Source organism: Myotis brandtii, unplaced genomic scaffold (genome assembly GCF_000412655.1).
Source record: "Myotis brandtii unplaced genomic scaffold, ASM41265v1 scaffold930, whole genome shotgun sequence".
Lineage (NCBI taxonomy): Eukaryota > Metazoa > Chordata > Mammalia > Chiroptera > Vespertilionidae > Myotis > Myotis brandtii.
Genome location: NW_005371837.1, coordinates 548,030 through 562,220, shown reverse-complemented (window position 1 = coordinate 562,220; position 14,191 = coordinate 548,030). Strand labels below are relative to the sequence as shown.

General features: G+C 51.8%; 1 protein-coding gene across 1 annotated transcript in view; it reads right to left on the bottom strand.

Moving 5' to 3' along the window:
- The window catches only part of MCPH1 (microcephalin 1), a 128,976-nt gene that overhangs the window by 114,470 nt on the left and 315 nt on the right, over positions 1 to 14,191 (bottom strand). The gene's annotated exons all lie outside the window — the stretch shown is intronic.

Below are 14,191 nucleotides of genomic sequence, written 5' to 3'. Positions count from 1 at the left end.
AGGTGGGCCAAAAATCTTATCAGCAACTGTGAAGAAAGTAGCAACAAACAAGGACCCCCATCTGTGTTCCAGCCCTGGCTCTGAGTCATTAATTCATTCTGCATCATTCGTGTCTTCATCCTGCCGTTCATTTATCCCTTCATCATTTTGAGGGTCAGCTTCCGCCTAGGATATGGTGCGAGACTCGGGGCAAATAAAAAAACCTTTCCTTGTCAAAAAAAAAATTAAATTTTGGATATTAACACCTCCTTGATGCTGACCAGGAGATGCCAAACTGGTGGGCTAAGATTACAATCCCGGGGAGGCTGGAACTAGAGCAGTGATGTGTCGGCGTGTCAGCATTTTGAAAAACCCTAACTTAACTCTGGTGCCGTGTCACATATAGAAATTTTTTGATTTTTGCAACCATAGTAAAAAAGATTTATATTTTTGATATTTATTTTATATATTTAAATGCCATTTAACAAAGAAAAATCAACCAAAAAAAATGAGTTCGCATGTCACCTCTGACACGCGTGTCATAGGTTCGCCATCACTGCTCTAGAGTTAAGTCTTGGTTTGCAGATGTGGGGCTTAGCATGAGTGATCCTGTTCTGGGCCTGTTGTTTCTTTATTATTACTGAACTTATTGGGGTGACATCGCTAATAAAATTATATAGGTTTCAGGCGTACAATTCTGTAATACATCATCTGCATTTGTATCGTGTGTTCACCACCCCAAGTCAGGTCTCCCTCCATCACCATTTACCCCTCCTATACCCTCTTCTACCCCGATGTCCTCTCCCCTCTGGTAATCACTGTGCTGTTGTCTGTGTCTATGAGGTTGCTTGTTTGTTTGTTGTTGTTTTGCTTAATCCCTTCACCTTTGTCACCCAGCCCTGCAACCCTCCTCCCCTCTGACAGCTGTCAGTCCGTTCTCTGTATCTAAGAGTCGGTTTCTATTTTGTTTGTTAGTTTCTTTTGTTCATTAGATTCACATAGAAGTGAAATCACATAGTACTTGTCTTCCTCTGACTGGCTTATTTCACGCAGCACAATGCTTTCCAGGCCCCACCCTACTGTCCCAAAGGTTTCCTCCTTTTTTACGGCCGAGTAGCATTCCATTGTGTAAATGAACCGCTGCTCTTTCATCTACTCATCCACTGATGGGCACTTGGGCTGCTCCCGTAGTGTGGCAACATGACGCTGCAGTGAACATAGGGGTGCATATAGGCTTTCAAACTTGTGTTTTGGGTTTCTTCAGATACATTCGCAGAAGTAGGATCACTGGGTCATAGGCACTTTCGTGTTAATTTTTGAGGAAACGCCATACTGCTTTCCACAGTGGCTGCCCCAGTCTGCATTCCCACCAGCAGAGCAGGAGGGTTCCCTTCTCTCCACATCCTCAGCAGCACTCGTTGTTTGTTGACTTACTGAATGTAGCCATTCTGACAGGTGTGAGGTGATATCTCATTGTGGTTTTAATTTGCATCTCTGTGATGATTAGTGATATCCATCATCTTTTCATATGTTTATTGCCTTCTGCATGTCCTCTTTGGAAAAGTATCTATTGAGGTCCTTTGCTCATTTTTGAAATTGGATTCTTTTGTGTGTGTGTTGAGTTTTATAAGTTCTTTGTAAATCTTGGATATCTTGGATATTAACACCTTATCAGATGTATCTTTGGCAAATATGTCCTCCCATTCAGTGGGTTGTTTTTTCATTTTGTTGATGGTTTCCTTTGCTGTGCAAAAACATTTTAGTTTGATGTAGTCCCATTTGTTTATTTTTTTCTTTTGTTTCCCTCACCTGAGGTGCTATATCAGGAAAAATATTGCTGTGAGAAATGTCTAAGATTTTACTGCCTATGGTTTCTTCTAGGACTTTTATGGTTTCGTATCTAACATTAAAGCTGTTGGTTTTCTTTTTAACTGAACCACAAGAGGGGCTCCCTTGACAAGCCCTACAAACTCATTAACTGAAAGTAACCACACAGGATGTGTTAATCAAAAAATTCCTCACTCATCGGGTAGTGATGGGAAGTCACATCCTACAGCCTATATGATAGACTGAGCTTTACCTTGAGCAAACCAGGCCCATTGTTTTTGTATACAATGGAACCTCGATTCTCGAACTTAATTGGTTCCGGAAGGCTGTTCAGGAAGTGATTTGTTCGAAAACCAAAACATTTTTCCCCCTTTAGAAATAATGTAAGCCCGGCTGGTGTGGCTCAGTGGTTTAGCATTGACCTATGAACCAGCAGATCACAGCTTGATTCCTGGTCAAGGGCACATGCCCGGATTGTGGGCTCCATCCCCAGTAGGGGGCGTGCAGGATGCGGCCAATCAATGATTCTCTCTCATCATCGATGTTTCTATCTCTCCCTCTCCCTTCCTCTCTAAAATAAAAACAAATATATTTTTAAAAATAAATAACGTAGATTGCATTAATTCATCCCATTCCCCCAGATGATGCCCTGTTTTAGCCTTTCTTATACACCGTGCACATCTAATGTGCTGTTTAACCTACAAACAAACACTTCTTTCCTTTCATTTATCCAATCACCCCCCTCTTGGCCTTAAGCAGTCACTGTCAGCACCCGGCCCAGGGGTGCCTCCCAGGCTGTCAGATGCAGCAGCTTCGCCGCCTCCGCCCGATGCTGCCACTGGCTCCCTGCTTCTCCCTGATCCAAACCAGCAACGTTCTTCTGCCTCTTGCATCGCCTGTGATCCTTTTTTAAAAAAAATATATATTTTATTGATTTTTTACAGAGAGGAAGGGAGAGGGATAGAGAGTTAGAAACATCGATGAGAGAGAAACATGGATCAGCTGCCTCCTGCACACTCCCTACTGGGGATGTGCCCGCAACCAAGGTACATGCCCTTGACTGGAATCGAACCCAGGACCCTTGAGTCCACAGGCCGATGCTCTATCCACTGAACCAAACTGGTTAGGGCACGCCTGTGATCCTTGTTCCTGTTCCACCCTCAGCACCATCAGGGTCTTGATGGCCTCTTTATGTTTAAAATTGTGCTAATCGTCCATTTTGCCAGCAACATAAACAAATATGGAAAAGTGTCCTCAGGTGACCTTACCTAAAGCCTAAATAATCCTTTTTTAAAAACATTGGATTTCCCTGTCCCACCCCCTCTGTGCTTTTACAAACCTCCCGTTTCTGTAGCCCCTGGAGCGCCTGTCCACTTGCCGGTGGGACGCTGCCCAATCCGCAAATCCTTCAGGAAAGCCAGTTAGATCTTTACAAGGCACTTGGTTCCGTTTCTGTTGCTGAACAGTACGACAAGATCATATCCCTATGTCTATATAACAGTTATACTTATTCTATATAATAAAGAGATAATAGGCAAATTGACCATCACACCCTCGCACAAGATGGCCGCCACAAGATGGCCTGCAGGGGAGGGCAGTTAGGGGTGACGGGCCAGCAGGGGAGGGCAGTTGGGGGTAATCAGGCCAGCAGGGGAGGGCAGTTGGGGGCGATCAGGCCAGCAGGGGAAAGCAGTTAGATCTTTACAAGGCCCTTGGTTCCGTTTCTGTTGCTGAACAGTACGACAAGATCATATCCCTATGTCTATATAACAGTTATACTTATTCTATATAATAAAGAGATAATAGGCAAATTGACCATCACACCCTCGCACAAGATGGCCGCCACAAGATGGCCTGCAGGGGAGGGCAGTTAGGGGCAATCAGGCAGGCAGGCAGGCAAGCGGTTGGGAGCCAGCAGTCCCGGATTGTGAGAGGGATGTCTGACTGCCGGTTTAGGCCCTATGCAGCAGTCAGACATCCCCCGAGGGGTCCCAGATTGGAGAGGGTGCAGGCTGGGCTGAGGAACGCCCCTCCCCCAGTGCACGAATTTCGTGCACCGGGCCTCTGGTGATATCTATAAGCATGAAATTCTTTCAAAATAAAAAGATGACAGAAATGATGGCAGGAAAGTAGCTGCTACGGTGATAAGCCCTGAGGGCCCTAACCTCTGGGCAGAAGACCAACCCTGGCGGCCAGTGAGTGGTGGCCTCACAGGGGAACCTCCTTGTTATGCACAGGGAGAGAGAAGAGGGGGCTGGAGTACCAGAGACAAAGAAGGAATTAAGAGGAAATCACTGTGATCACTTGACACATCTCGCCCTGTCCAGAGAAAAGCACTTTGCTCTACCAGCGATTTCCAGCTGTGGCCGCAAGAATGTTCAAAACACGCAACACCTGACTATTCAGTCGGGCACAGGCCTCTTTTCCTTTAAACTATCAACCAAACGAAAAATGACATCAGCCAATACAACATCGCTGTCCGGTGTGAAGGAATCATGTGTACCTAATTTTCGTCAGATCAGCAACATATATATTGTTGGCGGCTGCAGAATTTTAGTAACTCGCGTGTGTGCTGTGAGATGAAAAAGGCTGAAAATCCCTGCGCTATGCGGTTTACAGTCATTTCTGTTAAAGATGGGATGATTTTACTACAGAATTCTAATGTCTAGGAAAATACTGCTATTAAATGCTTCACGGAAAACATCCTTCTTCCTTATTTAAACTGGAAAGACCCTTACTCCGCCCAGAATAGAGTCTCCAGTGTGAAGGTGTTGAGATTACTGCTGTTTTAGGGGCAGTTTCAGGCTGTAACAAAAAGCCTTGCTTATAAAAAAGGCAGAATTTGCCCTGGCTGGCGTAGCTCAGCTGGTGGGGCGTCCTACCGGGCACCAAAAGGTGGTGGGTCGGTTCCGGTCAGGGCACAGGCCCGGGTGGTGGTTCGGTTCCGGTCAGGGCACAGGCCTGGGTGGTGGGTCAGTTCTGGTCAGGGCACAGGCCCGGGTCGTGGTTCGGTTCCAGTCAGGGCACAGGCCCGGGTGGTGGTTCGGTTCCGGTCAGGGCACAGGCCCGGGTGGTGGTTCGGTTCCGGTCAGGGCACAGGCCCGGGTGGTGGTTCGGTTCCGGTCAGGGCACAGGCCCGGGTGGTGGTTCGGTTCCGGTCAGGGCACAGGCCCGGGTGGTGGTTCGGTTCCGGTCAGGGCACAGGCCCGGGTGGTGGTTCGGTTCCGGTCAGGGCACAGGCCCGGGTGGTGGTTCGGTTCCGGTCAGGGCACAGGCCCGGGTGGTGGTTCGGTTCCGGTCAGGGCACAGGCCCGGGTGGTGGTTCGGTTCCGGTCAGGGCACAGGCCCGGGTGGTGGTTCGGTTCCGGTCAGGGCACAGGCCCGGGTGGTGGTTCGGTTCCGGTCAGGGCACAGGCCCGGGTGGTGGTTCGGTTCCGGTCAGGGCACAGGCCCGGGTGGTGGTTCGGTTCCGGTCAGGGCACAGGCCCGGGTGGTGGTTCGGTTCCGGTCAGGGCACAGGCCCGGGTGGTGGTTCGGTTCCGGTCAGGGCACAGGCCCGGGTGGTGGTTCGGTTCCGGTCAGGGCACAGGCCCGGGTGGTGGTTCGGTTCCGGTCAGGGCACAGGCCCGGGTGGTGGTTCGGTTCCGGTCAGGGCACAGGCCCGGGTGGTGGTTCGGTTCCGGTCAGGGCACAGGCCCGGGTGGTGGTTCGGTTCCGGTCAGGGCACAGGCCCGGGTGGTGGTTCGGTTCCGGTCAGGGCACAGGCCCGGGTGGTGGTTCGGTTCCGGTCAGGGCACAGGCCCGGGTGGTGGTTCGGTTCCGGTCAGGGCACAGGCCCGGGTGGTGGTTCGGTTCCGGTCAGGGCACAGGCCCGGGTGGTGGTTCGGTTCCGGTCAGGGCACAGGCCCGGGTGGTGGTTCGGTTCCAGTCAGGGCACAGGCCCGGGTGGTGGTTCGGTTCCGAGGGAGGGGAGGCAGGCAGGAAGCAACCTATTGATACACATTGATGTGTCCTTTTCTCTCAAATCAATAAAAACAGGGAACTCTTCCCCTCCCCACATGGGAGTCTGTACTTGTTCTTCAATAAATTTCCATCTTTGCTAAAAAAATAAAATAAAATCAATAAAAACATTCTAACGAAAAATTTAAAAAGGAAAGAAAAGGCTTGAGCCAGCCACAGCATAGAAAGACCTGTGCCCGACACCCACAACACTACATTTAAATGATGTTCTCACCCAACCCAGCACCTTAGAGATCGGAGAAATGCGGCCACAGCTCAAAACCACAGAGCCGCTCCCTCCCCTCAGTGTCCGGCCTCGAGCTCGGCCGTGGGCACCAGCTCCAGGTCCTCGGCGTTTTCATGCCACACGCCTGCTGTGGTGCTTACTGGACACAGGAAATACATGGTAACGACCTTCCCTCATTTGCTCCACGACCTCTTCACATCAGAAGGAGACTGTATAACAGTCATCCAAGCGAAGGACTATACTCCTCTGGCCCTGGCCACTGTGGCTCAGTGGTTAGAGTGTCAGCCTGCGGACTAAAGGGTCCCGGGTTCGATTCTGGTCAAGGGCACGTACCTTGGCTGCAGGCTCCTCCCTGGCCCGGGCCCTGGTTGGGGTGCGTGCAGGAGGCAACCAATCGACGTGTTTCTCTCACATTGATGTTTCTCTCTGTCTCTCCCCCTCCCACCCTCTCTAAAAATCAATGGAATAATATCCTCGGGTGAAGATTAAAAAAAAAAGACTGTACCATTCCTTATTAAGGACAACGTTAGTTGAATGAGTTCACAGAAACTCGGTCTCTGCAGGAATACACTCCAGTTTTACCGGCATATTTGTCATTGCGTTTCTGGTCAGGGTTTAAAACATTTTTTATTGAATTTATTGGGGTGAGATTGGTTAATAAAATGATGTAAGTTTCAAGGGTAGAATTCTGTAACACATCACCAGTATATCCAGGGTTTTAAATAAAAACCACTTAATCTAAAGAAAGGATTTAGCGAAGTCTAAAATAAGTCGTCTGTGCCTTTTCATGTCTCCTCTCTGCAGAGGAGTAAGAGATGAGAGGCATGTTCTCTGCCAGCCCTCCCGGGAAATGAACGGGCTGGAGACTAGGAAGCCACGTACACACCCGGCCCGAGAGGCTGAAAACACTGACTGCAGCTCCCGGCGGCGGGTCCGGAGGGAGGGAGGCTCCTGCCTGACAAGCTGAGGCCGCGGACAGGAGCCAGGCCGGGGGTCTCTGAGGAGTCCCGCAGGAGTGAGAGGAAAGGCCCCGGGTCAGGAGGAAGCGGGCGCCCAGGGGCTGACCTTCCCCGGACCATCCTCACCAGCTCTGCAGACGCTCGGGGCAGGGCTGGGCCTGGCTCCTGGGGGCACAGGCGGGGGTTTCAAAGGCAGGAGATCACCCAGGTCCGCGTCCCTGTCCGCGTCCCTGTCCGCTGTTCCTGCAAAGCCGAAGGCAAGGACCCTGGAGAGAGGCTTGACGAAGCAGGTGTTCAATCTAATTGCGAACGGAGTTTCTAGGGAAACTGCAGCTGCAGGTATGAGCAGTGGAAGTGAGTGTGGCATTTTTCCTGGGTGATAATAGCAAAATACACTCAAACTCAAGACTTTTTAAAGTAAAGTTTTAAAGTGAGAATATTATTTCAAAAATTTTAAAATGATTTTAGAAAGGAAGGGAGAGGGAGAGAGAGAGAAACATCCATGGTGAGAGAGAAGCATTGGTCAGCTGCCCCCTGCACGCTCACACAGGAGATCAAGCCCACAACCCGGCATGCCAGCCTCCATTTCCCCACTCCACTTGCCAAGGCGTCTTCCAGCTTCCTCCTATCCTCCCTCCCTCCCAATGTGACTGCTTTTATGTTTTTATTATTTTTGTTAACCCTCACCTGAGGATATTTTCCCATTGATTTTTAGAGTGGAAGAGAGAGGAAAGAGAGAGAAATATCGATGTGAGAGAAACACATCGGTAGGTTGCCTCCTGCATGTGCCCTATCAGGGCCCGGGCCGGGGAGGAGCGTGCAACCGAGGAACACACCCTTGACCGGAATCCAACCCGGGACCCTGTGGTCCGCAGGCCGATGCTCTATCCACTGAGCCACACCAGCTAGGGCCCGATGTGACTGCTTTTAGAGTCTCAAAAGGTAATGAAGGTTACATGAGGTCCTGAGGGCAGGGCTCTCACCCGGTGAGACCAGCGCAGAGGAAAGGCCGCGTGTGGGCACAGAGAGGAGGCGGCCATCCTCAAGCCAGGAAGGGGCTCTCGGTGGCAGCAACCTGCTGGCGCCCGACCGGGACTGCCAGCCTCCGGAGCCGCGAGGAATAAGTTCTCGTTGTCTGAGCCACGTAGACTGTGAGGAGGGCACCCAGGCGACTGACACAACAGGCCACCTCGATACCATTTCCTTTCACAACATCCGCCGCATATCTGAAGCCGGAGGTTCTTGAACTGCGTGGGACCTGCAAACAAAAGATTATTGTGGTGGCCCGGCCAGCGTGGCTCAGTGACTGAGTGTCGACCTAGGAACCAGGGGGTCACCTTTCGATTCCTGGTCAGGGCACATGCCCGGATTGTGGGCTCAATCCCTAGTAATGGGTGTGCAGGGGGCAGCTGTAAATGATTCTCATCACTGATGTTTCTATCCCTCCCTTCCACTCTGAAATTAATAAAATGTATTTAAAAACTAAACATAGTGACAGAGACCATCGGGGACTCGGTTGAGAGCATTTCGGGAAGTGAGGTGAGGGCAGGTCTCAGGCCGGGTCAATGCCAATGAGGGCAGTGGGATGAGCAGAGAATGGGGGTCGGGCTTCGCACGGTGGCCGACCCTTTGCTGAGCATGGGCTGCAGCAACTTCAGTTTTGTGTTCCTCATCTGTGACGTGGGGATAATAATGGTACCACCTGCTGGGATGCTGAAGAATCTATAATAATAATAGCGTAATATGCTAATTAGACCGGACAGCCAAACAACCTGCCGGACGTCATTCTGGACGTCTTTCCAGACAAAGCCGAGGGGGTGGGGGCTGAGACAGAGGCAGTTAGGGGTGACCAAGCAGGCATGCAGAGTGGTTAGGGGCGATGAGGCAGGCAGGCGAGTGGTTAGGGGCAATCAGGCAGGCAAGCAGGTGAGCAGTTAGGAGCCAGCAGTCCCAGTTTGCGAGGGGGATGTCCGACTGCCGGTTTAGGCCCCATTCTGTTGGACATCCCCCCGAGGGGTCCCGGATTTCGAGAGGGTGCTGGCTGGGCTGAGAGATCCCCCTCCCATGCATGAATTTTGTGCACTGGGCCTCTAGTTAGAAATAACGAAGCCACAGATATGCCTCGAGGGGATCCTTGATAAAGGGTGGCAGTTGTTATAATCTAGCTCAGTGTCTGCATTTACATGGACTGTTCTGGGAGAAGGAAGAGATCTAACGAAAGCGATAGAGGCTGATCTTGGCTTAAAACGTTTACCAGGCACATTAATGTGAAACCCTGACCTCACAGAGCCTGCCCCAGGAAGAATTTCTAAAAAACTAGTGAGTTATAGACTAGGAATCACTGTGTGATGTGATTCCATCAACGACAACGTGTCTATCTTTAGGCAAAACGTGTCTGACTTCACCGTGACCATCCCATCATTTGCAAAAAGATGGGAACGTTGTGAACGTTTCCTACTTGGGCAGAGTTCTGAGGTTTCAACATTGTGGGGACCGTTCAGAGGACCTGGGTCCCCACCGACCGTGCGAACTTGGCTGATAATCTGTCTTCTCCGCAAAAGGAGAACAGGATTGTGTAGCCCAGGACGCGCTCCCAGGACCAGCACCAGGAGAAAGGGAGCCAGCACCTCTGGCTTTCCGCCACGAGGGGGCGCTGCGGCGCTTTGAAATATCTATGGCCCAGGAGGCTCCTAAAAACACACCAGCAGGAAGGAGTTCAGGGAAACAGCCCAGCCAGCCAGGCTCCACCTGGGAGACCTGCCCGACTTCCCTGTGCTGGGCGGCCGCGTGCACATTGCAATTAAGCTTATGGTGTGCACGTGACTCACAAGCCCACTGTTCAGCCTCCGACATTCGTACACAGCTGCTCGGGGCCATATAGAGATCATACATACACACACGTACATACTGTAACATAGATGCTCTGTGTCCATTTTAGCACATGAGCGAGGACTAGTAAATTAACCGAGGCGAACCAGGGAAACCCTGGGTCACGCCTCATCGCTTTAAAAATATAAGGCATCACACTCTGAATAATATTAAAGGCAGTTTCTTAAAATACATTTCATGCCCTGGCTGGTGTTGCTCAGTGGATAGAGCATCGGCCTGCAGACTGAAGGGTCCCGGGTTTGAGTCCGGTCAAGGGCACATGCCTGGGTTGTGGGCTTGATCCCCAGTAGGGGGCGTGCAGGAGGCAGCCGATCGATGATTCTCTCTCATCATTGATGTTTCTCTGTCTCTCTCCCTCTCCCTTCCTCTCTGAAATCAATAAAAAATGTATTAAAAATAAAATACATTCCATTTTCAAACCTGAGCGGTCAGCTGTGGAAGCGTGTTTGCATTTTGGGACACCCTGTATGACACAAGTAGTCCAGGTTCCATGTAGGACAGCGGTTCTCAACCTGTGGGTCGCGACCCCTTTGGGGGTCGAACGACCCTTTCACAGGGGTCGCCTAAGACCATCGGAAAACACATATATAATTACATATTGTTTTGTGATTAATCACTATGCTTTAATTACGTTCAATTTATAACAATGAAAATACATCCTGCATATCAGATATTTACATTACAATTCATAACAGCAGCAAAATTACAGTTATGAAGTAGCAACAAAAATAATTTTATGGTTGGGGGTCACCACAGCATGAGGAGCTGTATTAAGGGTCGCGGCATGAGGAAGGTTGAGAACCACTGATGTAGGAGAATCAGAAAGTGCAGAGCAGCCAGATGATGGTAGTGACCGTCCCCTCCCAGCACGGCTGGTGCAGAGCGGGCGGCCTGTTCCCGTGGCCCCGGGAATCCAGGGAACATCGCGCTGCCGGTGTTAGCCGCCCGCCCTTCACGGCGCTGGGCAAGGCCCGTCTTCCGACCCCCAGGTCTGCGGTGACTCGGTCCCGAGTTCTGTGGTGCACACGCCTCTCCTGCATTTCCTGAAATTGTCTCCGATTGAGGCTGCCTTACCGCCTCCGAGCGCCAGGGGGCAGTCGAGGCCCGGCCATCAGGGTCCCAGCCTGGGACGGCGCAGGCCCCCAGTTCCCTGGGAGGAAAATGGGGAGCAAACGCTGCACGTGCCCCCGTAACGTCTAGAAACCAGGGGGCCGGAAGCAGGTGAGGAAGGTGGTGCAGGAGGCGTGCTTTCTGCTTCCTGGAGGCAGGGGCGGAGGTACACCAGGGCTCTGACTGCCGCCTGCACGATCCAGGGAGTCTCCGAAGAAGCCATCACCAGCCCTTTAAATGACGCAGAGGCTGGGCCGGGTGGCTCAGTGGTTGGGCACCGACCTAGGAACCAGGAGGTCAGGGGTCGATTCCCTGTCAAGGGCACATGCCCGGATTGCAGGCTCGATCTCCAGTAGGGGGTGTGCAGGAGGCAGCCGATCCATGATTCTCTCTCATCCTGATGTTTCTATCTCTCTCTCCCTTCCTCTCTGAGATCAATAAAAAATATTAAAAAAATAAAGTTAATGTTGCTCAACATTGGCGGGACCTGGCTTCATAGTAGCAGACGCACCTTACAGAGATGCCTGGACAGCAGGTGGGTGGCTGCTACGAGGCTGACGTCCCCCAAGGGGCAGGGAGGACTCCACAGAGCAGCTCTCCCAGGCCCAGGAACTCACAGAGTCACGGCAGCGAGAGGCGGTGGACCAATCAGAACGAGGTGAGGGGGGCTCACACGTTCCCCTCAGGAAGGTCCGGGGTGTGGGGGGGTTAGTGGGGGGTAGGAGCTCCGCCCAAGCAGGCGTGGGCTAAGCTCAGGGAATCCGACACTCGACGCCCCACGGCCCAGCCGGCCACGACAGCTGGAAAACACCATGTTGCTCGAGAGAGAACCGCCTTCTAAGGGAACCAGAACCCACTCCTGAGAACACAGTTTTCCGAGACAGTTTTGTGGATATTAAAGTTCTTACTTTTCAATTGAAAGATTGTGGAATTTGGAGTCAGACGCTGATTCACGTTTCAGCTCTGTCCTTGGGCAGATGGCATAGCCTCCACGTGCTTCCGTGTTCCCACCGCGGAAGGCGAGCTCTTCCCAGAGCGTGTTTGGAAAGTCACGGAGAATCCTGGCTGGGTGGCGGGTGCCTGAGTCACCCCAACGCTCCATCTCCCAAACCTGCGCTTGACACGGACTGGCGGGCCCTCCCCAGGAGGCCCAGCTCTCCTCCGCGAGAAGCAGCACCTTCAGCGGCTACTGGCGACCGCTTCGGTGGGCAGTTCCTCCCGCAGGAGACTGGGTCTGTGGCAGACCCTTCCTTCTCATTTTCTTCCGGAAAATGGTTTCTAACCTCAAGTTCACTTTTTAAAAATGTTTTTATTGCCGAAAACCGGTTTGGCTCAGTAGATAGAGCGTCGGCCTGCGGACTGAAAGGTCCCAGGTTCGATTCCGGTCAAGGGCATGTACTTGGGTTGCGGGCACATCCCCAGTAGGAGATGTGCAGGAGGCGGCTGATCGATGTTTCTCTCTCATCGATGTCTCTAACTCTCTATCTCTCTCCCTTCCTCTCTGTAAAAAATCAATAAAATATATTTTAAAAAATGTTTTTATTGATTTCAGAGAGGAAGGGAGAGGGAAAGAGAGAGAGAAACAGCAATGATGAGAGAGAATCATGGATCGGCTGCCTCCTGCACGCCCCCTACTGAGGATCCAGCCCACAACCTGGGCATGTGCCCTTGACCAGAATCGAACCCGGGACCCTTCAGTCCGAAGACCAATGCTCTATCCATTGAGCAAACCTCCTGGTACCTTTGAGGGTAGCCTGCCTACAGATACCCAGGTTTGCAATAACTAACCAATGATGACAAGAGCACGGCCCACATGACCTGTCTTTATTTCGACGGACGTGCAAACACAGTCGCACGTTGGAAAAGCTCTGTTTGGAGAGAGCGCACCCCCTCAGAGGCAGAAGAGCTGCTCTGTCCCTGTTACAGGTGCTGGGCTCCGGGGAGGTCGGCCGATGTTTGTTCTCACCGACTTTTCCCTGTGGCCACAGTAGTCCTTGCCGCTTACCCAGCGTCTGACTGCGAAGGCCTGGGAGTGAAGATGGATGGCTTTGTGAGGAATAAGTAACCACCGTCAGGAGGAAAGCAGGCAGCTGATAAATTAAGTGAATATGGGAGCTGACTGACCACCATCCGTTAGCCACCTGGCACCCGACGGGAGTTCCGTGTGAGAGCGGCAGGGGTCGGGTTGTCTGCCCGGCTGCTGGGATCCCAGAGAACACGGGCTTTGGTCGTGGACCTGCCTTGGGCTCTCGGCTCTGAGCCGGATAAACTCTGCTACTTTAGGCAAAGGAGTGAGTCCCTTGGAGCCTTAATTTCCTTATAAAAATTTTAAAAATGGTTAAGATTTGTTGATGCTTTTAAAAAAATATGTTTTTATTGATTTGAGAGAGGAAGGGAGAGGGAGAGAGAGGAACATCCATGATGAGAGAGAATCATGGATCAGCTGCCTCCTGCACGCCCCCTACTGGGGATTGAACCCACAACCTGGGCACATGCCCTGACCGGGAATCGAACCCTGACCTCCTGGTTCCTAGGTCGACGCTCAAGCACTGAGCCACGGTGGCTGGGGGTGGTTTTTATTTTTAACGATTCTGCCGCGTGGCCTTCCTAAAGAAGAGACGCTCTGGCACGCCAAGCGCACCTGGGTTTGGGGAGGTACACGCGAGTGTGTGTGAGATGGCCCATGTTAGGTGACCCTCCCGGGTGCTGGCCGATGAAGAATAAACGCCAGAATTTCAGGAACCAGAACGCTGAGCCGGAAAGGAAGTATTTTAAACCAGGAAACAGTGATCAATCCGTGTGGGGGAGAAACAACCTCAAACACGTATCCACGAGAAACACACGTTTGTAAAGAGTGCGGTGAGTCTCGTTAGGAGATCGATCCCGGCCCCTCCGGCTCTCTCCTGGCACCCGGGTCGGCACCTCAGCCTCATCTACAGAAGGCGAGACTCCTGAGTCGGAGGGGCCCCAGTCTCCAGGCTGTAGACTTGATTCTGTCAGACACCCAGGGGCCATGCTGAGTTATCGATGCGGATCTAATTCTATTTGGTCTTCCCATCCGCACAGCCTTGTTCTCGCCTCTGAGGTACGTGCCGTTGTAAAATGCAGAATTCCACAACGTTTCGGTGGGTTTCCCCTGAGGGCGATCGCGTCACCGCTAACCACGTGCAACGCTGCCTCT